At 36.8% G+C, this 24,558-nt stretch overlaps 1 non-coding gene across 1 annotated transcript; it reads left to right on the forward strand.

Moving 5' to 3' along the window:
- The first annotated feature begins 6,550 nt into the window (after positions 1-6,550).
- LOC136234541 (small nucleolar RNA R71) lies at positions 6,551-6,657 on the forward strand. The gene has a single exon (XR_010691412.1). It is a non-coding gene; the product is annotated as a small nucleolar RNA R71 (small nucleolar RNA).
- Positions 6,658-24,558: the final 17,901 nt, after the last annotated feature.

Genomic DNA, 24,558 nt, shown 5'->3' on the forward strand with positions numbered 1-24,558 from the left:
GATCAGTCAGCTTCAGCCTGACTCTGAGCAAGTAGATAATTCTGCCGATCATCCTCTTCCATAAACACAAGTGCAGAATATCAACCAGTCAGCTCCTGCTGGAAATATCAACTCAAGACCAGCCGCTGATCATGCTAATATTGAGCAGAACCAAACATCTCCACCATCCGGTTCTACTCGTACTCCGGCAACTGAGTCAAATAATGATGGATCCTACTCGTATCTGAATGCCTCTGAGTCTGGTCGAAGAATCATTGACTCAGTTCAAGCTCTACTCCAGGACATCCATCAAACCAACGCCGATGCCGCTGGGTCAGTTCCTGTTGAGCCAACTCAGTTTTCGTCTATCACTCAGCTTCTCACCGAAATCAAAGGTCTTAAGGATCTTCTGAGTGTCATGACTTCACTTCAGTCTCAACAGCCCAGATATGAATCAATAACAAAGCTGGCCGAACTCCAGCTGACAATGGTCAATCACATGAACTCTCTTCAGGGTCAACTTCATAACCTGTCAGCTGCAAACTCAATGTATGCAACTTCTGCTGAAGTTCATCAACTCTTCACCCAGCTTCAATCTGAGCAAGCCAGAACCAACGAGCAACTCTCTTCCTCCTCCCAATGCTCCATTGAGCAAATTAGTGAGGCTGTTCGTCTACTCAACTTGAGTAAGGAAGAGATGGAAACCGACCAACTCAAGATGAATGAAATTCTGAGGTACTCTCAAGTCACTTTCAACCATGTGCGCCACTCAAATGTTCAACATCAGTATTATGACTCGGCTTTGCTAAAGATGTTTCATCACGCCTATGCCATGCTAACTGACAGTATAACCTAGGTTGGAAAATCTCAAGAATACATCCTGAGTATGCTCAGTGCCTCGACTATCAGGGTTCCACGTTCTGTCTTGGATGATGGTGTTCCTGTTTTTGATGGCATAAATGAAAGCACGCGCAGGCTTAAGGCATTCTCCGCAAGATTGACTCGTGCTGCCATCGAAGACACTTTCATTCCTCATCCTCCCGATGCTGACAAAATGGGGGAGAAAGAACAAGCTCAAAGAACTCGACAATCAGGAGAAGCATCAAGAAGTCAGCAGAAATCCAAGGGAAATGGAAAAGCTAAAGAGCATGATGTCCAAATTAACTACAAGAAAAAATAGCTTGACTAGGATTGCTAGATTTAGTTTTGTTAAACTTTTGTAGTCTTTCCCTTATGTATTTTGTTGTGCTGACCCTTAATACAAAACTATGCATGCATCTACCTTTTTCAAAACTGACTAAATTTATGTGATGTTTACTTATGTTTTGTGCTGAATAGTTAACATATCTTCATTAAATCAACTGTGTTAATTGTCTACATTGCTTTATGATTATCTACTGTGTCGATCTATAAGTCGACCTCTTTTATATGTCTTCTTAACTAAAACACATTGAACAAAGATATACTCAGCGCTCTCTGATATCTAAATCTTCCGCATAAACTAAGTTAAAAAGAATATGTTCCATGAGCTGACCTATTTCTGAAAACTGACCTTAGACTTACTTGATTAAACTTTGAAATGTTTAAAGTAAAACTAAGTTAGTAGCTCAACCCTTACGGGGGAGTATCTTGAGTAATATAAGGTCAACTATCATGGGGGAGCTCAACAACACTGAGTTCTTCATTGAATATTTTTGCCAACATCAAAATGGGGGAGTTTGTTGAAACACCTTTCCACATGATTTTGATTTGATAAAATTATTTAAGTAAATGATAAAAAATATTCTAATACATTTAAATGCTTTGATTTATTCACACTAATGTGTTTGTTCAATGTTGAGTTTATTGATTTATAAGACATTAAGATAAAAAGCCTAAAGGCACATAAGTGTAAGTCAAGCCCAAGTCAACAGATCAAGACCTCACGGCCCAAGAAGATAAAGCGCAGTCATATCAAGTGAAACGACGACTCAGCATGAAGAAGGATCAAGAAGCCTTCTAACAAAAGCTTCAAGAGGAAGCTGCTGAGTTAAGCGACAATGCAGTCAGGTTAGCGGCAGAATAGAACCAACTTATAAACAAAGTATTTCTACTTTGGGTAAAGTTCAGAAGGCGCAGGAAGCTGTCTGGAAGATTTTGCCATAAATATCGAAACATTCTGTTTCTCTGATGAAAAGCTGCTGAGCACTGCCGTAGACAGAAGATGTAAGAATCTCATTGGCCAACGATACTAAGCACGTCTTGAGTGACAACGACAGGAAGCCGTTAGCCTCCAATGGTTATTTCGAAATTTGAAATTACCGGTGCTTGAAGTGTCACTATATAAAGGCCTCTCAATTGCTTCATTCGATGCAGATCTTCAATTAGTCGAAACGCTGACCAAATTCATACTTGAAGTTCTGTGAGAAAAGCAAAGCAAAATCTTACACCAATTTCCAATCATTGTGTAAAAGTCTAGAATGATTTCATTCATCTAAAGTGTCTTAGCAATTGTTGTTTAGGACAAACACTTTATAATTTCTAGAAGAATAGAAAGGAGAAGCTAAGTACTCGGTTATAGTACTCAGCGGTAGTTATATGAGTGAGTAGAGGTATAGAGGAAGGTACTCTTGTATACTCAGCTTCTATTGTAAAAGATTTCGTGCTCTACCTTTAAAGAGCTCAGTAGAGAATTCAAAAAGCTCAGAACGCGTTCCGGGGACTGGACGTAGGCGGAGAGGCCGAACCATGATATGTCTGCTGAGTAACATATTTCTAACCCTTAAACTCCTTTATATATTGCTTGCTATAAAACTGACTAAGTAACGAACTCACGCTGAGTTAAGTGCACTAAGAAGCTGAGCTCAGGAATAGTCTCAAAGTGCTATCTCTTGACTCAAAGAAAGAAACAGTCTTAGTCACCAGTTGACTAAGCTTGTGTCTTAAAACTACTTAGCGCCGCTGTGTAAATCTTTTCTTAAGAAAAGAAGTCAGCCTTAACGGACAAAATTTTAAATTAGTTCCTATCCCCCCCTTGGCATTCCGACATTATAGACTCATATTCATTTTCACTAACGCATCTCCTAATTATCCCGTCACCATAAGTTCTGAACAAGAAAGGATCTTCCTAAAAATACTGTTTAATGTCAAAGAAGAATTTCTTCTTTTGCTGGAAAGTTAATCCTTCCGGGACAATGTTGGCTGCGAGATAATTGGCGATATTCGCATACCATGGCGACATGACACTTTTTATTTGATAGAGATATTCATCAGGGAAATCATCTCGTATACCGATAGTCTCACCTATAGGACCGTTTTCATCTTCGAGTCTTGATAGATGATCGGCGACAAGGTTTTCTACTCCCTTTTTGTCTTTAATTTCTAGATCAAATTCTTGTAACAATAAAACCCATCTAATTAGACGTGGTTTTGCATCTTTCTTAGCAAATAAATATCTTAAAGCTGCGTGATTGGTATAAATAATAACTTTCGAACCTAACAAGTATGACCTAAACTTATCACATGCAAAAACTACTGCTAACATTTCCTTCTCGGTTGTGGTGTAGTTTAATTGTGCACCGGACAGTGTGTGACTTTCATAATAAATGACATGAAGTTTCTTATCCTTTCTTTGACCTAAAACACATCCGACAGCTAAGTCACTTGCATCACACATGATTTCAAAAGGTAAGTCCCAATCGGGTTTAGCAAAAATAGGTGCACTGACTAAAGCTGTTTTCAAGGTTTCGAAAGCTTTAACGCAATCTTCATTAAAATCAAAGGTCGAATCTTTCATGAGTAAATTAGTAAGTGGTTTGGAAATTACAAAGAAGTTTTTAATAAATCTCCTGTAAAAACCTGCATGTCCTAAAAACGACCTTACTCCCTTAACAGTAGTTGGAGGGGGTAATTTTTCTATTACTGAAGTTTTTGCTCTATCCACTTCTAATCCATTTTCATATATTTTATGACCTAAAACAATTCCCTCGTCAACCATGAAATGACATTTTTCCCAGTTTAATACTAAATTTGTTTCTTCACACCTAGACAAAACTTTATCCAAGTTCTGTAAGCATGAATCGAAAGAATCTCCATAAACGAAAAAATCATCCATAAAAACTTCCATGATATCTTCAATGAAATCATTAAAAATCGCAGTCATACAACGTTGAAATGTTGCTAGTGCGTTACATAGACCAAATGACATTCTCCTATATGCAAATGTTCCATAAGGACATGTGAAGGTTGTTTTGTCTTGGTCATCCGGGTAAATATATATTTGAAAGAATCTGGAGTAGCCATCTAGAAAACAATAGAAAGCATGACCAGCTATTCGGTCGATCATTTGATCAATGAAAGGTAAAGGAAAATGGTCTTTCCTAGTTGCTTTATTAAGGTTCCTGTAATCTATACAAACCCTCCAACCGGTGGTGGTTCGTGTAGGTATTAATTCACCTTCGTCATTCCTTACAACAGTTATGCCTCCCTTTTTAGGTACACAGTGGACTGGACTAACCCATTCACTATCCCAAATAGGATAAATGATTCCATTGTCTAGAAGTTTAGTAATCTCGTTTTTTACTACTTCTTTCATATTCAGATTTAAGCGTCTTTGCCTATCCGCTTTAGGTGGCTTATCTTCTTCTAAGTGAATTCTGTGCATTACAATACTAGGATTAATTCCTTTTAAGTCTGAAATTTTCCATCCCATACTTCCTATTCTATTTCTAACAACTTCCTTTAATTTTTCTTCTTGAACCCGTGTTAGTTTGTTAGAGATAATTATAGGTAGAGAATCGCCTTCGCCTAAGAAAGCGTACCTCAAATGGTTTGGTAATTCTTTAAGTTCTAATTTAGGTGGAATTATAATTGAAGGCGGAACTGGTCCATCTTCTCGAATCAAAGGCTCTGGGTCCTTATCTTCTAATTCTTCACTCATTATAGGTTCTATTATTTCTTCTTTTTGAATAATGTCATTAACACATTCTTCAACTAAATGAAGTTTCATACAAGCGAAATCCTCCATAGTATATTTCATTGCTTGATTCATATCATACTCGATCTTATCTTCTCCTATTCTCAAAAATACTTTCCCTTCCGACACATCAATTAGAGCACGTCCCGTGTTCATAAATGGTCTACCAAAGATTAGTGGACAATTAACGTCATATGCAAAATCTAATATAACGAAATCGGTAGGAAAAATAAATTTGTCGACTTTAACTAAAACATCCTCGATTATACCATATGGTCTTTTAGTGGTTTGATCCGCTAATTGCAAAACCATATTGGTACGTTTGTTATCTTCTTCTAAGCCTAACTTATTAAAAATAGATAATGGCATCAAGTTTATGCTTGCTCCTAAATCACAAAGACAACTTAGGAATTCAATATCTCCCAACTTACAAGGAATGGTAAAACATCTGGGATCTTTGAGTTTAGTGGGCAATTACTTGACACAATTGAACTACAATCTTCAGTTAGCGAAATGGATGAAATTCCTTCCCAACTGATTTTCTTTGAAATTAAATCTTTTAGGAACTTTCCATAATTGGGAATTTGCGTAATCGCATCCATAAACGTTAAATTAATATGCAAATTTTTAAGTTTGTCTAAAAATGTTAAAAGTTGTTTGTCATAGTCCTTATTTCGGACTTTGTGCGGAAAAGGTGGTTTGGGTACAAAAGTTTTTGTACTTGAGTCAATTGGTGTATCTTTTTGGTTTAATGTATCTTCTTTGGATTTTGGTAAATCATTTCTTGGTAAAGTTGAATTTCCGGGCATTTCCGGACCTAAGTAATTTTTCCCTGAGCGAAGAGTGATAGCCTTTACATGCTCTTTCGGATTTTCTTCCGTATGGCTGGGAAGACTTCCCTCTTTGCGGGATGGAATTGATTTAGCAAGTTGTCCAATTTGAACCTCCAAATTATGGATGCTAGATGATTGGTTTTTAATAAGCTGATCGAATTTATTCTCGATCCGTTTAAAACCATCGTCGTGATTACTTATTTTTCCGCTCATAGCATCAATAAATTTGTCGATCTTAGAAGATAAAGTGCTAATCGTATCTCTTGATTGATTTTGATAATTAGTGGTACGATTTTGATTAGCATTTGTATTATTATTATTATCTCTCCAATTAAAGTTAGGATGATTTCTTCATCCATGATTATATGTATTGGAATAAGGGTTATTAGTTTGGTTTTTCCCTTGGACAAAATTTACCTGTTCAATTTCGCTCATACCTTCATAATCCACATCCGTTTGGATTGGATTACCATTAGGATCACACGGTGCCATAAACCTATCAATTTTGTGCGATAAGGCAGAAAATTAGGCTTGCAACATCGCAACTGGATCAAGATTCACTATACCTTTAACCGATGATGTAGTTGAGGATGATGGTTTCGCCACTGGTATATGTTCACGCTCCGCGGGCCACATACTACTGTTGATTGCCATTTCCTCTAAAAGTTCTCTTGCTTGGGCTAATGTTTTCTTCATGAATAACCCTCCAGACATAGCATCTAATGAACCTCTAGTTGTAGGATTCAATCCATTATAAAATGTTTGCATTAAAAGTTCAGCGGGTAATTGGTGGTGTGGGCATAAACGTTGAAGTTCTTTAAAACGTTCCCAAGCCTCATAAAGAGTTTCATTATCATTTTGAGAAAAAAATGTTAACTCTTTTATGACTCTTGCGGTTTTCGCTAAAGGAAAATATTTTGATAAAAACGCTTGGGCTAATTGCTCCCAAGTTTCAAATGTTGCGGCTGGCATAGAAGTTAACCATTCTTTGGCTCGATCCTTCAAAGTAAAAGGAAAAAGGCGAAGTTTGATTGCTTCCGCAGTCACATCCGTTATTTTAAAAGTGTCACAAATTTCTAAGAAATTTGTCAAATGGGTGTTAGGATTTTCGTTAGGCAACCCGAAAAATGTTACGTTATTTTGCAACATATTAAGCAATGCTGGCTTAATTTCAAATTGGTTTGCATTTATTTGGGGTCTAACTATGCTGTTTGTTACATCGGCCACTCCTGGCCTAGCGTAATCCATAAGTGTAACCATAATTTCTGGCTCAGTAACTCTGGTTTTTATTGGAGTATTGTTTTTGTTTTTCTTGTCTTTCTTGTTCTTTTTAACCGTTTTTTCAATTTCTGGGTATAGCGGTTTTGGTGGAATGCCTGAACTTCAAGAACTGCGCATGAACTTGAAATTTCGCACGAACCGAAACTACCTTCAAAACAGAATTTTGAAAAATAAATATGTTAGTAATTTGAAATAAATAAAATATAAAATTTTGAATAAGTATAAATAAACCTAGATTCGAATTAAAACATGAAAAATCTAAATTTGTGTCAAAAATTTTGGTGTTCCCCGGCAACGGCGCCAAAAACTTGTTGATCGATTTCCGCAAGTGCACGGTATATGCTTGTAGTAATAAAAGATATTGATCCCACAGGGAACGCTTTTTAACAAAAACTTATTTTGAATCGGTTAAATTTACTTTTAAGGTTTATAATATGGAAAATCGTTTAATTGGATTTGGTTTTGAAATTGCTAGATGATAACTTGTGGAAAAATCCTTGATCGGAGCACTTCCTTATGAGGCGCCGTTGGGATCGGCCGGGGACACTCCGATGCCAAAGTCAGTAATATTTCTGAGAATAAACTGTAAGCACAAAAGTAGAGAATCAGTAAGTGTACCTTTGATCCTAGGAAGCTGGGGTATTTATATAGGTTTTTGTAACCTTCATCATTAATGGGGAAGCAGGTGAAGAGTTGTGTCATTACTCATCTTTAATTGCTATCAATTCTCCATTAATCCCAGCATTTAGCATTGAAACCCTCAGAGTTGAGGTATTCGAACAATCAAGTCTTTATTCCCCTTTAATAGCTATTAATTGCCATTATTTCTATTTATTTTCCCTTATTCCTTATCTATCCAGAGCGACATGTACTCGCCTTTTAATCTCATCATCCGTGTGTTCAATGTTGAATCGTGATGGTGAACCTGGCTCTTGATCTTGATCTCGATCATGTTGAGGTTATGCTTGGAGATATGGTTTAACGCGGATGGATGTTGTCACAACCGTGGGAGCCATTTTACCTAGCTTCGAATATCTTGTCTCTGCATCCTTCAACATTTTGCTAACATAATAGATGGAGAACTGCTGACCTTCTTCTTCTTGAATAACCACGGTGCACATAGCTTTATCCATGACAGATTGATACAAATGCAGGTCTCCCCTTCAAATTGCTCTGCTCATCAAGGGTGGTTCTGCTAGGAATTGTTTTGTACCTTGAAATGCTTGTTGACAATCTTCCTAGTACGATGATCCGCTTGTTCAACCTTTGGATCTTTCTCACCCTTTGTGGAGCTTTCATTAGGCGCTCTTTTCACCTTTCTCCTCGTAGGGCTTTTATTTAGGCACCCTTTTCGCCATTTGCCTCATAGGGATTTATCTGGATTTGCTCTAACTCCTTTTTGGCCAATGACATAGTCAAGGAATTTTTCTGAAGTGACTCTGAATATACACTTCTCTGGATTGAGCTTTATTTTTCATGCTAGTGTTGGGCACTGGTTGCATTATTAGCAATTCCCTTGTACCTGTGGGTTAGCACTGAAAGAACTCCAGAAGTGGGGCATACCCTGTCCATTAGTAAAAGATTGTGGTAAGGCATAAAAACTATATTTACTTACCTTGGGGATCAATGACTTGATCCATGGAACATACTTCATAGCAAAAGACTGTTTGCATTGGCCTTGTTGGCAAATATCATGTATAATGCAATGTCTCTTTATGGAATTTTTAGTTCATCTTGGAATCAACTTAATAATTCCTTCACGTTGGTCCCTGACTCTAGAATGAACTTAGTCAAAGGATAAAATTGAGTAAATATTATATGTCAAACAAATTCATAATAGAATTTTAATCGTGCTTGTTTTAATAATAATATCACGTATAACGGTCATAACCATAAAGATTGCTACTGCACATGAATATCATAATGAATTCTTAATAAATAACCATAATGAGAATGGTTTAAGAATAATGTCCTTTTGTATTTCAATGCGCATTAATATCCAAGATAGCATATTTATTTTAAATGTCATAAAAGTTATGACATTTTATATTGGGTAAGATATCTTACATAGTTGCTATTTACTTGCAATTAATATTGTGCATCCATACATTAATGGCATTCAGAGATCATTAAAGCCGCATTTGAATGAGGTGTAATTAAAGAAAGGTAAGTGATGATTTTATAATATAGTTATATATAAAATTACTCTTATATCATTTCATTTGTACGAATAAAATAAAAGAGAAAGGGTAATTTTGGAAGAAAAATACATGTACCATGATTCTCCTCCAATTTGGAGTGTAAGGAAATTTACTCAAAATCCACTCTCACCTACCTTCACATACAATCCTCCAATCTTTAAGGAATTCTCATGTATATCCTAAGAATTTTGCATAAATTAATGTTCTGATCTGAAACCGACACTTGCACTATTTTGTAGTTAGCTCAGGACATGAAAGTTTTGTTTATCCAATTTGGCAATTCATCAGCCCATAATGGCCTTAATAGTTAGGGACAATTACAGGATAATTACAAATAGACTCAATATTTTCAAGTCTCTTGTGTTGGTAACAGAAATTCTAACAATGTCAAATAAACAGTTTTAATATGAATAGACACATCCTTGTAAAAAAGGGAATGAAATAACTGTTTGACAAAACAATATTCAAAAATATGAATTTCTGATATTAAAAGTACTATATAGGAGAAAAGCCATATATAGATGGTGAATTGTAAAAGAAAAAACCAAATATGATTTTTTTGTAATTTCTTCTAATAGTTATATGCATGTTCATTCAAAAGACCGACCAGATCTAAATCATATGTAATTACATGAGCCCTTTTATGATATTTTAATATCAAATGACAAAATCACATTGAATGGATGAATTTTTTTTGTAAATCTCAAGATTACGGGTCTTATACATGCGTTTTGTACTAATTCAATGATAATATCATATTACACTTGTCATGCATAAAAATATGAGGGCATAGTAAGCATGCAAGATTTAATGAAAGATTTGTGTCCATGACTTCATCTTTCATAGTTTATTAGATTTATCATAATAACATGTAACGATATTCATAGCACTTGATAAAGGTAAGAAATTTCAATTTTCTTTAATTAAAAATGGAATAAGAAAGGGTAGGAAACTTATCTTATTTATCATAAAACTCCAGATTTAATGTAGAAAACTCTTTCCCACCAATCTATAGAGAAGCCTATCTTTGGATAGATTTGATGTATTGATTGAGCCAAAGTTTGAGATTGAGATTTCTATTCCATTGACTCCATTATTTTGTTCTTTGTGAAACTCTATACAATCAAGATTTTGTGATCTTCTGTTTGTTAGAGATCCACGATCACCGCACCAATTGATAACTTGTGGAAAAATCCTTGATCGGAGCACTTCCCTGTGAGGCGCCGTTGGGATCGGCCGGGGACACTCCGATGCCAAAGTCAGTAATATTTCTGAGAATAAACTGTAAGCACAAAAGTAGAGAATCAGTAAGTGTACCTTTGATCCTAGGAAGCTGGGGTATTTATATAGGTTTTTGTAACCTTCAGCATTAATGGGGAAGCAGGTGAAGAGTTGTGTCATTACTCATCTTTAATTGCTATCAATTCTCCATTAATCCCAGCATTTAGCATTGAAACCCTCAGAGTTGAGGTATTCAAACAGGCAAGTCTTTATTCCCCTTTAATAGCTATTAATTGCCATTATTTCTATTTATTTTCCCTTATTCCTTATTCAAGAATAATTTGGGTTGTTATCACTAGAATAAGAATTAGATTAGAGTATAACAAATGTTAGAAATCACTTCTGATTTAGGGATAAATTTACAAAACAGAAACGTTTAGTTCTTTAGAAAAGTAACAAATGTATTTGTTTGCATTAAGCAAAGAAAACAACTTTAAACTTTGTATAAATTATAACAATGAAATAAACGTCGATTCCTCTAATTTTAAGGCTTTGAACTGTAGTCAATCCTCCTACGGTCGGGTTAGATTTCTACCTTAACCAAATTGATACTCTACTGATGATATCAATTTGCCTAAGTTTTCAACAAAGTTTCTTTGTAAAGATTTTGAATTCAACTACGTTGTAATGAAAACACCAGAACTCACTTCGGATCATTTACCAAAGTGCTACATAAAAATCTATCGAATAGAATGAACTTTATTAGATGAAATATGAATTTGATACAAGTTTACAGAGAATAAGAAGCATGGCAACTTTTGACGGCTTGCAAGTGAACGGGTTGTCAATCCTTTCCTTGGGTTTCGTTAGAGTTTGTTAGGCTCAGGGGCGGATCCTCTACTAAATCTTCTCGTTGTAACTTCGTAATAGAGATACGGTCGGCTACTACCAAAATGTAAACTAATATGAACAAATCTAAATGCTACTGTGTTTGTAATTATTTAATAAACAATGTGTGTACATCATATTGCTTTTTACAGAATCGAACTTCTAACTCTGAATCGCTTGACTCAGAATTTCTGCATTAATTCTATACTAATCTTCTCTTTTTTCTATATATCTCCAACTCTCCATCAACTCTTTATTTATAGATGTTGAAGAGTCGTGATTGAAGTGTCGTCTCCGTTGTGAAGGGTCGTATCCTATGTGAAGGGACGTTTCTATCCACCCGAACGAACGCGTTTCGTCGAAAACGAATGTGTATGAATAGCTCTCCAGGAATTTCTGAACTTGCCGAGAATGTAAATTCTCGGTCGAGAATGTGGGAGCAAATATTTTAGCCTTCGAAATGTCAAGGGGAGAAGCTGGCGACGCGTGTCGCGACCGAGAATGGAGGATTCTCGGTCGCGACACGGAGTAATTTCCATTGTCTTTGACTTCGTCCTCGTCCTCGTTTTGGCGTGCTTGATCTTCGTCGTCTTTGACTCCTTTTGTAGGGTTTTTCGTCTGTTTTTAACCTCTTTTCCTTCCTATTTGGATTTTACCAAATATTTATGTACCTAGCAAGAAAGAAACATATTCAAAAGTAAAAGTATTCTAAAATATACATAAACAACACGAATTCGAAGCAAAACTGATGAAAATATTAATGATATTTTAGGTATATTTTGGGCTTAACACAGGTTAAATTAAAACACTCTTAAAATCATGACTAAAACCAATCTGCAAAATATACTTACCGATAACAAGTTGAACGGTTCAAACTTCATCGACTGGTTTCGTAACCTCAAAATCGTTTTGAAGTTCGATAAGATAGGGTATGTACTTGATACATCGATATCCCCTATCCCAGCTGATGATGCTCCCATCGAAGAGATCGATGCTTACCAGAAGCATAAGGCTGATGACGATCATGCGGGATGCATCATACTTGCATCGATGACACCAGAATTGCAGAGGCAACATGAGGAAATGGATGCCTATTCCATCATCGTGCACCTGAAAGAGTTGTTTGGGAAACAAACTCGGTGCGAACGCTACGAGATATCAAAATTGCTATATCGTTGCAGGATGCAAGAGGGGACATCTGTAATGACATATTGTGTCAAGATGATTGGCTATATTACCAAGCTTTCTAGTATTGGATTCGCGATGGATAACGAACTAAGTGTAGACTTAATTCTTCAATCCCTCCCAGAGAGTTATTCACAGTTCATCATGAACTACCAGATGAATGACTTGCAAACCTTTCTTGAAGAGCTTGCAAACATGCTCAAGATAGTTGAGCCCAATATGAAGAAAGACAAGGCAATACCGGCTCTTGTCATTGAGGGATCAAAGAAGAGGAAAGGGAATTTTCCCAATCCTAAACATTCCAAGAAAGGCAAGAGGGTCATGCTTACTAGAGCTGAGGGAAAGGAAGTGAAGAAGCCCAAAGGAGAGTGCCACTTCTGTGGTAAAGACGGGCATTGGAGAAGGAACTACAAGGAGTACCTAGCCTCCCTCAAGAAGGGAAAAGATGGTGCTTCAACATCTGGTATGTTTTATATTGAAATAAATACAATTTCACAGTCTGAATCTTGGGTACTTGATACCGGATGTGGATCTCATATTTGTACAAATATGCAGGAACTAAATCGGACTAAGGAATTGAAGAAAGGAAGCATAAACTTGCGAGTAGGAAATGGAGCAAGAGTTGCCGCCCTCGCTGTTGGAGATTATGCTTTAAGTTTGCCCTCTAGGCTTGTAATAGAATTAGGGAACTGTTTGTATGTTCCAGAAATGTCCAGAAACATTATTTCTATTAGCCGTGTTGTTGACGACGGTTTTCATATTTCAATAAAAGACAAACATTGCGAGTTTTATAGAGATGGGATTTTCTATTTTTCAGGAATATCACAAAATAGGATTTATGTGCTAGACAAACATTGTAATTGATACCAAAAGAATTAAGCTAGATAATTCGACTTACTTGTGGCATTGTCGTTTAGGCCATATAAACAAAAGACGCATGCTTAAGCTACATCAAAATGGGCTTATAGATTCAATTGATTCTGAATCATTGGAAACATGCGAAGCATGTTTAAAAGGTAAAATGACAAAGACACCCTTTAGCAATAAAGGTGAGCATGTATCAGACACTCTAGGATTAATACATTCAGATATATGCGGTCCTATATCAGTCCAAGCAAGAGGAGGATTCAGATACTTCATAAGCTTCATAGACGACCATACCAGATATGGTTATGTTTACTTGATGAAGCACAAGTCCGAAGCTTTTGAGAAATTCAAATGCTTCAAGAATGAAGTAGAAAAACAATTAGGAAAGAAAATAACGATACTTCGATCCGATCGAGGTGGCGAATATCTTTCAGATGATTTTCTGAATTATCTAACTGAATGTGTGATATGCTCACAATGGACACCTCCCTATACACCACAACACAATGGTGTATCCGAAAGGAGGAACCGTACCTCACTAGATATGGTACGATCTATGATGAGCATAGTATTACTTCCAAAGACATTCTGGGGCTATGCCTTAGAAACTGCCCTCTTCACCCTAAATCGAGTACCAACTAAATCCACTAGTTCCACACCATATGAATTGTTCGTTGGTAGGAAACCCACATTCTCATTCATGAGAGTATGGGGTTGTTCAGCATTTGTCAAACGCGTAGCGTCAGACAAGCTAGATTCTAAATCTGATAAATGTTTCTTCATTAGATATCCTAAGGAAACTGTAGGGTATTACTTCTATCATCCAGATGATAAAAAAGTAATAGTATCCAAGCACGCAACCTTCTTGGAGAAAGAGTTTCTCGAAGAAACAGAAAAGGGAAGCATGATTGAACTTGATGAAGTTCAAGAACAAGAAACACCGACTGAAACAACAGAGGCGGTTGAGGAACCCGAAGCTGTCCTATTGGATGAGACTCAAGTGCCACCCACTCATAGATCACAAAGAGTTCGTGAACTCCCAATTAGATATGGTTTTCTAGTGGGAGATGATGATGAGGTTCCCGTGTTAGATGACGAACCCGAAAACTACGAAGAGGCTCTTAACAGTCCAGATTCTAAAGCATGGCTCGAGGCCATGGATTCTGAAATGGATTCCATGTACACCAACCAAGTGTGGACTTTGGTTGATCCACCCGAAGGGATAAAACCCATTGGGTGCAGGTGGATCTTCAAAAAGAAGACTGATATGGATGGAAAGGTTAGCACCTACAAAGCTAGGTTAGTAGCGAAAGGATATCGTCAGAAACAAGGAATTGATTATGACGAAACTTTCTCTCTTGTGGCTATGTCCAAATCAATCAGAATAATGCTCGCTATTGCCGCTCACTACGATTACGAGATTTGGCAAATGGATGTGAAAACAGCTTTCCTTAATGGAAACCTACTTAAGGATGTATATATGATGCAGCCTGAAGGTTTCATATCAAAGGATGCAAACAAGGTTTGCAAACTACAGAGATCCATTTATGGACTCAAGCAAGCATCTAGAAGCTGGAACAAGCGTTTTGACGAAACCATAAAACAATTTGGTTTCGAACAAAATTGCGAAGAAGCTTGCATTTACAAGAAAGCAAGTGGGAGCTCAGTTGTATTTCTAATATTATGTGTGGACGATATATTATTAATGGGAAATGATATAGCTCTGCTACAGTTGGTAAAAGTTTGGTTATCAGGTAACTTCTCCATGAAAGACCTTGGTGAAGCAACTTATATACTTGGTATAAAGATCTACAGAGATAGATCAAGAAGACTGTTTAGTCTTTCGCAGGTTACATACATTGAAAAGGTGCTAAAGCGGTTTAGCATGCTTGAATCGAAACGAGGTAACTTACCCATGGTACATGGAGTAAAGTTAAGCAATAATCAATGTCCTAAAACCGAAGATGATAAGAAACGCATGGCTGTAATCCCGTACGCCAACACAATCGATTCGATTATGTATGCTATGCTATGCACTAGACCTGACGTAGCATTCGCGTTAAGTATAACGAGTCGTTATCAAGGTAATCCGGGAGACGAGCATTGGAATTCCGTCAAGAACATTCTTAAGTACTTGAGAAGGACTAAAGACATGTTCCTAGTGTATGGAGAAGCGGATCTGAAAATAGACGGATTTTCAGATGCCAGTCATCTCACAGATGAGAACGATTTTAGATCCCAATCAGGATACCTGTTTATCTTGAATGGGGGCGCGATCAGTTGGAAGAGTTCCAAGCAGGGAAGCGTAGCTTTCTCTACGACCGAGTCAGAGTACATCGCTGCTGCGGAAGCAGCAAAGGAAGCGGTTTGGATTAAGAAGTTCATTACTGAACTTGGTGTGGTGCCTGACATTATAAATCCCATTACATTGTACTGTGATAACAATGGAGCTATTGCACAAGCAAAGGAACCACGGTCTCATAATGCATCCAAGCATTACCTGAAGCGATGCCATATTGTAAGAGAGATTATGGCAAGAGGAGATGTGAGAATAGAAAGAGTACCTACTGAGGACAACATTGAAGATCCGTTGACAAAGCCTTTAGCCCAGAAAGTATATGATTGTCATCTAAGTTCTACTGGGATAAGTTGTAGAAACAATTGGCTTTAGTCCAAGTGGGAGTATGTTGGGGTTTAGTGTCCTATAGACAATTGTTCTAGGATATAAACTTAATGTAAATGAAGTGTTCTTTACATCATTTGTTTTAAATAGATATGTTTTCATAAACTATATAAAGGCAACATCTTTTAAGAACTAAATAAGTCTAATAAAAAGAAATCCCTAAGTTTGTTTAAAGTGAGTATAAAGTGTTCATACAAGTATGAAGTGAGACGAAACTTTATAATAAACTAATAAACTTAAAACCACCCCAAGTCAAGTAATATGTTTAGAAATAGGATTGACATATCACTGTTGAGACTTGCATGTAACAATGTCTTCTGTCGAGACAGAGAGCTATCTCACAAGCTTCAGATACGCAGATATCTGGACAATTACATGGATCCAATGAAAGGGAGTTCATTAGGATTGGGGACCCGACTTGAGATAACAGGATGGGTAGATTTATCCTTGTCAACTGTTCATCTCATTGGTATTAATAGGTATAAGTAATCCTCAGACTCAAAGGAATGTTAATTAGTGATTCTGGATTATGGAATGTGATGCTTTGATCCTGTTGTAACACGATCCATAACAGAGATGGCTCTGGGGTGTGAACGGCAGACGTTGGGTGACACAGGAAGTAATTGCATGATAGTTATACATTGGATTGAGCATTTGTCACTCCCGATAAATGGGAGATACGTCCAAGGATCGCTTGTGGAATACTTGACTCTAAATCCTTGTAAAGTGATAGCTTCAGACTTGAAATGCAGATTTCACTTAACCTATCTAATTGGAGTTAACTCGACCTGTACAAGTAAAACGAACATCTCGCTATATGTGACTTGACATTATCCATAGTCATAAGATTCAGTTCAAGGATGTAGTTGATAAAGGATCGAATTATAATGTAACTAATACGGAAAGGTCAACGACAGAATCAACCTGTCTTCTTATAGCTCTGGGGGAATGTTTCGGATTTGCTAATCACATTTCGCGTACTCATTCCGTTATGCAAAGATTAAATATAATTATAAGAAAATTAATTTAATAGTTTCATACGGCTAGAAGCAATAAGAACCTAATGGGTCACATATAAGACTTGGAGCCCAAAAGAGAAACAGATGTTAATTGATTGATGGAAGCCCAACTGAGTGCACTAAGGCCCAGTACTTAAGGGGGGCGATTTTATGTATGTAAAATACATAAAGAAATTAATTTGATTTTAAAGCAATCCTAATTAGATTATGATTATGAATCAAATTAATTAAAGGATAAATAAGTTAGGAGGTTTAATGAGATTAAATTGCTCCTATTATTATCCTAAAAGGTTATTATTATTATCTTTATATTAAGATATAATTATAGATAATAAATAAGAATTATATTCCGAATTAAATTCTTATCCAGTAACCTAATTCTATCTAACTAGGGTTTAGATACAAGAGAGTATATATACCCCCCTTATATGTAAATTTCGGTCATGCCATTGTCTACGGAAGAGAGAGAAGTTCGACCCCATGTTGAGGACGAGATTATTCACCGCTTCCTTCCGTTTCAATTGATTATTAATCTCTTTCTCTATTCCTTGATCTTGTGTTGATTAATTAGAGGCAATCTATTGTTGATTGCTTTCATACGGTTGAATTCTAACTTGATTTTGAATTGTGTTTTTGTCTTGTGCTCGGGAACTGGAAGTAAGAGTTGTGGGCACTTCGATTGCAACGGTAGATAGAACATCAAAAGGTATTTCCTTCTATCCCTCTTTATATGAAATAATGATTAACGGATCTTGGGTTAATGGAAAAAGGTTAAAATTTTTATATTTCCGCTGCCAAACGTTTGCCTATTTTCCTTCAGTGTGTTCTTAAGATCCTAAGACTTACTACAACTTCAAGCGTCCTTAAAGATGGTTCTTTCTTGCATTAAACACAAAGCAACATTTCCTTTCAGAAAACCCTTGATATAAAACCTTAATATTCCTATTTCAGGTTTCACATATTTAATGATAGATTCTTGAGAATGAAAGCAGTCTCCCATCATTCATAAACACTAGATAACAAGTATAGAAGCATGCATTGAAGAGCATTATTAAATACCATATGCATAAACTATATTCATTCATAAAAAGATTAAGAGTACCTGCAGCTCCAACGCTAAGCCGGCTTAGCCCATTCAAGAGACTACTCACTCATGGCATCGAGTGAACAGCCAGAAGATAAGTAGTAACTCTCCATTAATGGAGGTTGTTGGCTCTTTTAGAGAGTTTTTCCGCTTCCAAAGATGAAGCTTCTCTCTCCCAAAATTATCCCAAAAGTCAAGTGTGTCCTTTCCTCCACCTACTGTTTGCTATATAAATGAGGAAAGGCTCCAAAATAAAATAATACTAATTATTACAGAAAATAGATTGTTCCGCAAAAGGTGAAATTGTTCTTTCAATCAAAGGGTGTTGACTTTGGACACTTGAACACTCAAGGTCCGTATCTCTTTTCATCATGTTACTTTAGCTACTCCTGCTACCGCCTCCCTGTTTTCGATGTCTTTCACGTTTCTTCCTTTTATCTGTCGGTCCGTCGGGTCTTAATCAGCTTTTCCTGCAAAACAGGCTACATGGCAGCTGTTTCGTCCTTTCTTTTAGATCTGCACATAAAACTTCTTTTAGTCCTCATTTTATGCAATTCCAAGCCTTAATTTGCCCCATTTAAATCATACATTGTATGTTTATTAGGATCAAATATGAGCTTATCAAATAACCCCCAAATTAATCCTTGCTTGTCCTCAAGCAACACAAAACAGAGGAAACATCTTATGGAAAAGAATAAGGAAGAAGGTGGAATGAAGACAGAAGTCATATCTTGACAACATATTTGAACATTGAAGGACGAAGATCAGAGAGGAAAAGATGATGGTCACCATGGGAATGATATGAACAACATAGAACTGACATCACTTTCAATTAACCCAAACTTTGATTATACACTGGAGTTAGAAAGATATGCAGATAATCTAGATCAAAAACATGCATTCTTGTTCGTGAAATTCATTAAAAACATTAAGTTGAACATCAATATTCATTTAAAGAACCTGTTTCCCTTAAGCTTCTCACATGGTTCAGAATTTTCACTCACACACAGAGGCTCTTTTGGTGCCTCTAGGTAAGGAACTACACTCTTCAGCATAGTACACCTAATATTAAGCCGTGATTTTAGTAATTGGCCCAGTCTCATTGTAAAAATATTTCCAAACATAGTCCAAAGGACTTGCATGGGGGTGTAATGTCAGGTTGAGGTAAGGTATGATAGTGAAATGCTCTTTAGGTGTAACACTTTTTGTCTCATGCTTACTCCTTCTTAGCTCTTAACCCTTTAAATTTCTGCCCCATTTTAGACACTAGGCACAACCGGTTCCTGTATTTGGCTAAATATTTTCTTTAAGCCAAGTTCCACATATCCCCCCCCCCCCAGTTCATCTCATAATATTCTGTTTTAAAGCATGAATTACGTGTTCTGAAATGAAAAGTCTCAACTTGAAGTGTGACTTCCTGAACGGAATTCTTTCACTATTATCCCCATTATCTTTGTATCCTTATATTCCTAATTGGATAGTTTTCATTTATAGAACAACTTGTCTTGTATGCATGAGACAATTCTTAAGGTGCTTTGAGACCAGGGTGATGGGAGTTGGCTCATTTTAGTGGCTTAAGAAAGAATAGGTTCAGGTTCAAGTTGGCTACCCTAAATATTTGACAACGCATGGGTGAGCTTATTTGTGGAGTGATATTGGCATCTAAATGCCTTTTTCATCCTAAGTTTTTAAAAAAATTTACCTTTTTGACCAGACAACCAAAGCAAAATCTACTTAGTATATAGTGTACTTGCCCTCTCACAAAGGATTGATGCATTTTCATTCCATTGAGGGCTCAATTTCTCACATTTTGAGGGTTTAAGACTTAAGGTTCTAGGTTCTTTAAATGAATTTTTGATTTAAAACTTCAGACATTTCTAGAACTTCTTTCACTTGAAATTTTGAATTATCCCTAGGTTCACCACACAAATCAATCCAAAGTACAAGCATATAATCAAGGAATGGCAATTGATTATAGTTGGCTAGCTTGGAGCACTTCCGGTAAAAGCTGAGATAGCTTGGAGCATGTCTTCATTGGATAGCTTGGAGCACTTCCGGTAAAAGCTGAGATCCTTTACATTGGAGTCGAAAGAGTCAGATTATGAAGATACGGCCACTACGGTCTCATTTTTGCGCTTCTTAGTCTCAAGGTAGTCATTCATCCAAACCCATTTTTCGTGGATCTGCTTCTCGAACAACGTACTTTGCAGGCTCTTTATGTCGATTCTGTCGGGGTGGTTCACGATAGTAAGCCTGTTCTGGTCTTCTGGCTTGAAAACTCCAATGGCCTCCGCAATGCGGGTGACTATGCTACCACAACAGATCAACGAGGATGTCTTATGCTGGAATGCGCTCACATATTCCTCGAACTAGAATCCCAAATTCATATGTCACCCATTCACCATACTCCACAGTGCCACTAGGTCAGCGTTTGGAATGGTAGCTTGATTTTCTCTTACGAAAATTGTTCCGGATACGAGTTTGTGCAAGTAGCGCAAGGCATAATCTTCAATGTTCGACGCCTTGGATGTGCTGCCATCATGGTTTGGTTGGCCCGAGATGGAGTGCCAGAACACTTGGGGGTTAAACTCATCTGGTGTATCATGAAGGAACGCCCCTTTGTAATCCTTGGATTCCAGATCATCATTGTCGGTGCACCCCAATAGCAAGTTAGAGCCGTTCAATGACGGACGTTGTGTGTGGGTCATTAGGCGAAAGCTGAACTTCCCTTCTTCTTCAGGGTCGGTGATGTCTGGGTCGTGTTTGAAGGTCGCTAAGAACTCAAGGGTGAGTTCCTTGTAAGCAGGTTCCTCCATCTCGAAAAAGCTTCTCAAACGGCCCGCGTCCATCCTTTCTCTAACCCTGCTTGTAAGTTTTAACTTCTTAATGGTTTCCCAGCACACCGTTCGCACAGGGCCAAACTCAAGCCTAGACAAATCCTCGAAGTATTTTTGTACACCCGCGTCCTTAAACTGTGATAGTTTCTTCACAAGCTTCTCATTAGGGATGAACGCTACTGTACTAGTTCCAGCCATGCCCTTACCTTTCTTTGCTTCTTTCTTGGCTCCCTCAATCTTGATTTATTTGCCCGCACCCAGTGTTCTCATCCTGAAAATAGGCATTTAATAGAGCAAATGGAGTTATCGAGAGAGAAAGGGAGATCGTTTTAAGAGGATAGATTTTTTGGAAAGAGAAAGCAAGGTTAAAGTTAACGAAGTACCTGAGTGGTTTTAGGAGGCGTAGTGGTTGCGTGAAAAACTGGTTGTTGTCAGTTTTAATTACTGAAAAGGTTGTACTCAAGCCACGTGTAGGAGTTGTAGTGAGAAGAGTGGGTGGCGGAAAGATGAAAAGACTACTTGTGGAAGGGTACGGTTACTTTACCATTAAAAAGCTCCTTAATGAGTATTGAATGAACTGAGGAGAGTAAGAGCCAAGTATAACTCTCACCTTCCAGGGATAAGGTGCTATTCGATGGGACTAGTCTCCCTTCATTTGAATTTCAAAATCATTTGTCGAAAATTTCCCCCCAAAAGTGGTTATTCCTAGCTTATGTGAGTAAAAATGCAAACTCAACCCTAATAATGTCTTTAGGGTCAAAAGTTTCAGATCTTTGCCCACAAGGCCAGAGGAAGGGAACACAAAATGCAAAAGGACTAACTTGACATGTGTTAGATGACAATAAACTTAACAAAATGGACGAAAGACATGTAACAAAAATTAATAAAGAGACAGATAAAATTTATGGGTTACCCCACAACTTGCTGCATTTGGTGTCTACAACGAACACCCTGTTTGCTCTCTCTGCTCATGGAGGCTCCTAGAAGTGAATGGTCTCACTTGCTCCTAGGATTTCATTTTCAAGATAAGGTTTCAACCGTTGGCCATTAACCTTGAACGACTCGTGTCCTATTTTAAAGATCTCCATAGCTCCATGGCTGAACACCTTGTTCACAATGTAGGGTCCGAACCATCTGGACTTCAACTTGCCAGGAAACAACCTCAGTCTCAAGTTATACAAGAGTACTCTCTGCCCTTCGTGGAATGTTTTCTCCTGAATCTTCTTGTCATGCCACTGTTTAGTCTTGTCTTTGTAACTCAACGCATTTTCATAGGAGAACAGTCTGAACTCCTCCATCTCGTTGAGTTGTGTTGAGCGATTTCCGCAAGTGCACGATTTCGCTTGTAGTAATAAAAAGATATTGATACCACAGGGAATGTATTTTCACAAAAACTTGTTTAATACAGTTTAAATACGACTTAAGGTTTATAAAATAGATAATCGTTAATTGAATTTGGTTTTGAGATCAAATTAATAAGAATCAAATTGGAGAATATGTAGAATGTTAGAAATCAATTCTGTTTTGAGTATGAATTACAAAACAGAAACGTTTAGTGTTTAAAATAAGAGAATAATTGTATTCGTTTGCATTAAGCAAAGAAAACAACTTTAAACTTTGTAAAAATTATAAAAGTGTAATAACATGAACTCCTTCAATTAAAAGGCTTTGAACCGCAGACAATGCTCCTACGGTCGGACAAGATTGCTACCTTAACCAAATTAATACTTATTTCCGACAAGCCGACTTAACGATCATATCGTCCTTAAGAATGAATTTGCCTAAGTGTTCAACAAAGTTTCCTTGTAAAGATATTGAATTTAACTACGTTTTAATGAAAACAGTAGAACTCACTTCGGATCATTTATAGAAGTGCTACATAAAATTATATTGAATTGAATGAACTTTATTAGATGAAGTGTGAATTTGATACAAGTTTACAGAGAATAAAAAGCATGGAAGCATTCAAAACGACATGAGAGTTTCGGGTCGTCAATCCTTTCCTCAAACCTCGTTAGAGTTTGTCAGGCTCTTGGGTCGAATCCGCTACTTAATCTTCTCGCTGAATCTTCGGAATAGAGATTGTTCTTCTACTACCAAAATGTAAACTAATCTTCGAACAGATCTTAATCTAAATCTAACTGCTACTGTGTTTGTAATTAATGAATAAACAATGTGTGTACATCATATCATTTTTACAAAATCAAACTTCTAACTCTGAATCGTTTCTGACTCAGAATTTCTGCATAAATTCTGTACTTTAATCTTAATAATCTAACTCTCTCTACAACTTTGAATCAACTCTTTATTTGTAGATGTTGAAGAGTCGTGTCTAGGGGTCATGTCCGCTGTGAAGAGATGTTTTTATCCACCCGAACAGATGCATTTCTTTGCATTTCAACATGTGAAATCTATGCTGACAGAAAATCTGATGTTATCGAGAATGGTGAATCTCTACCGAGATTAGGGGGCAAGTTTTGGTCTTCAAAAATGGAAGAGAGAGGTGTCAAGATGACGCGTGTCGCGACCGAGATTAGGGAATCTCGGTCGCGACACGGGTGATTATTCCCGTCATCGATTTTGTTTCCTGTCTTCGTTTCGGTGCGTTTAATTTTCTTCGTCTTTAACTCTTTTCGTAGGGTTTTTCCTTCGTTTTTGACCTCTTTTCGTTCCTATTTGGATTTTACCAAATATTTAGGTACCTTGTATGAAAGAAACATATTCGGACGTAAAAGTACTCTAAATAGATATAAACAGCATAAATTCGTAGTAAAGCTGATGCAAATATTAATGATAATTTAGGTATATTTTAGGCATAACAAATCTCCACACTTAATCTTTTGCTAGTCCTGAGCAAAATTTTACTGAATTTATCTTTTAACTAATGTCTTTATAAAATAAAACATATATCTTTGTATTCCTTTTTGAATTAGTTAAACCGAAAAGATTAACTCTGCATGGCAAATTTATACGCAAAATATCAAACTAACTAGTATAAAGGCGATATATCATTCGTCTTGTATTTTCATTTTTAAATTGAAGTATTCGGGACGATATAAGCACGCATGTTATTGAGTCTTTCGTCTCAAGGCATTTCAAAGCACAAAATTTCCTTTCCCAAACCTAAACTATTATATGAAATATATTAAATGAATAAGTACTTAGGTTAATTTATTTGCTTAGTTACGCCCGAGATAAGGGTGGTCTCGATCGTAACTTCATATGCATTTTATTTGTGTTCGCTTAAGAGGTACCGACCATGCCATGGGTGGAAGCAATCGTTACTTTAAACTTTAAACACACTTAATTTTTGCTTTAAACGTTCCTCCCATACCTCGATTTTTATAAGGATGGTCGCAATCGTGGCCAAAAGTACCGTTTACCTAATTTTTCTTCCCTTTCATACCTCGATTGTGATAAGGTTGGTCTCAATCATGGCCAAAAGTTAAGAATACGACTAATTGATTTAATTAACATGAATTTATAAAATTAAATTGTAACTTGGAAAAAAGAAAGATAACACATT

Source organism: Euphorbia lathyris, chromosome 6 (assembly GCF_963576675.1).
Source record: "Euphorbia lathyris chromosome 6, ddEupLath1.1, whole genome shotgun sequence".
Classification (NCBI taxonomy): Eukaryota; Viridiplantae; Streptophyta; class Magnoliopsida; order Malpighiales; family Euphorbiaceae; genus Euphorbia; species Euphorbia lathyris.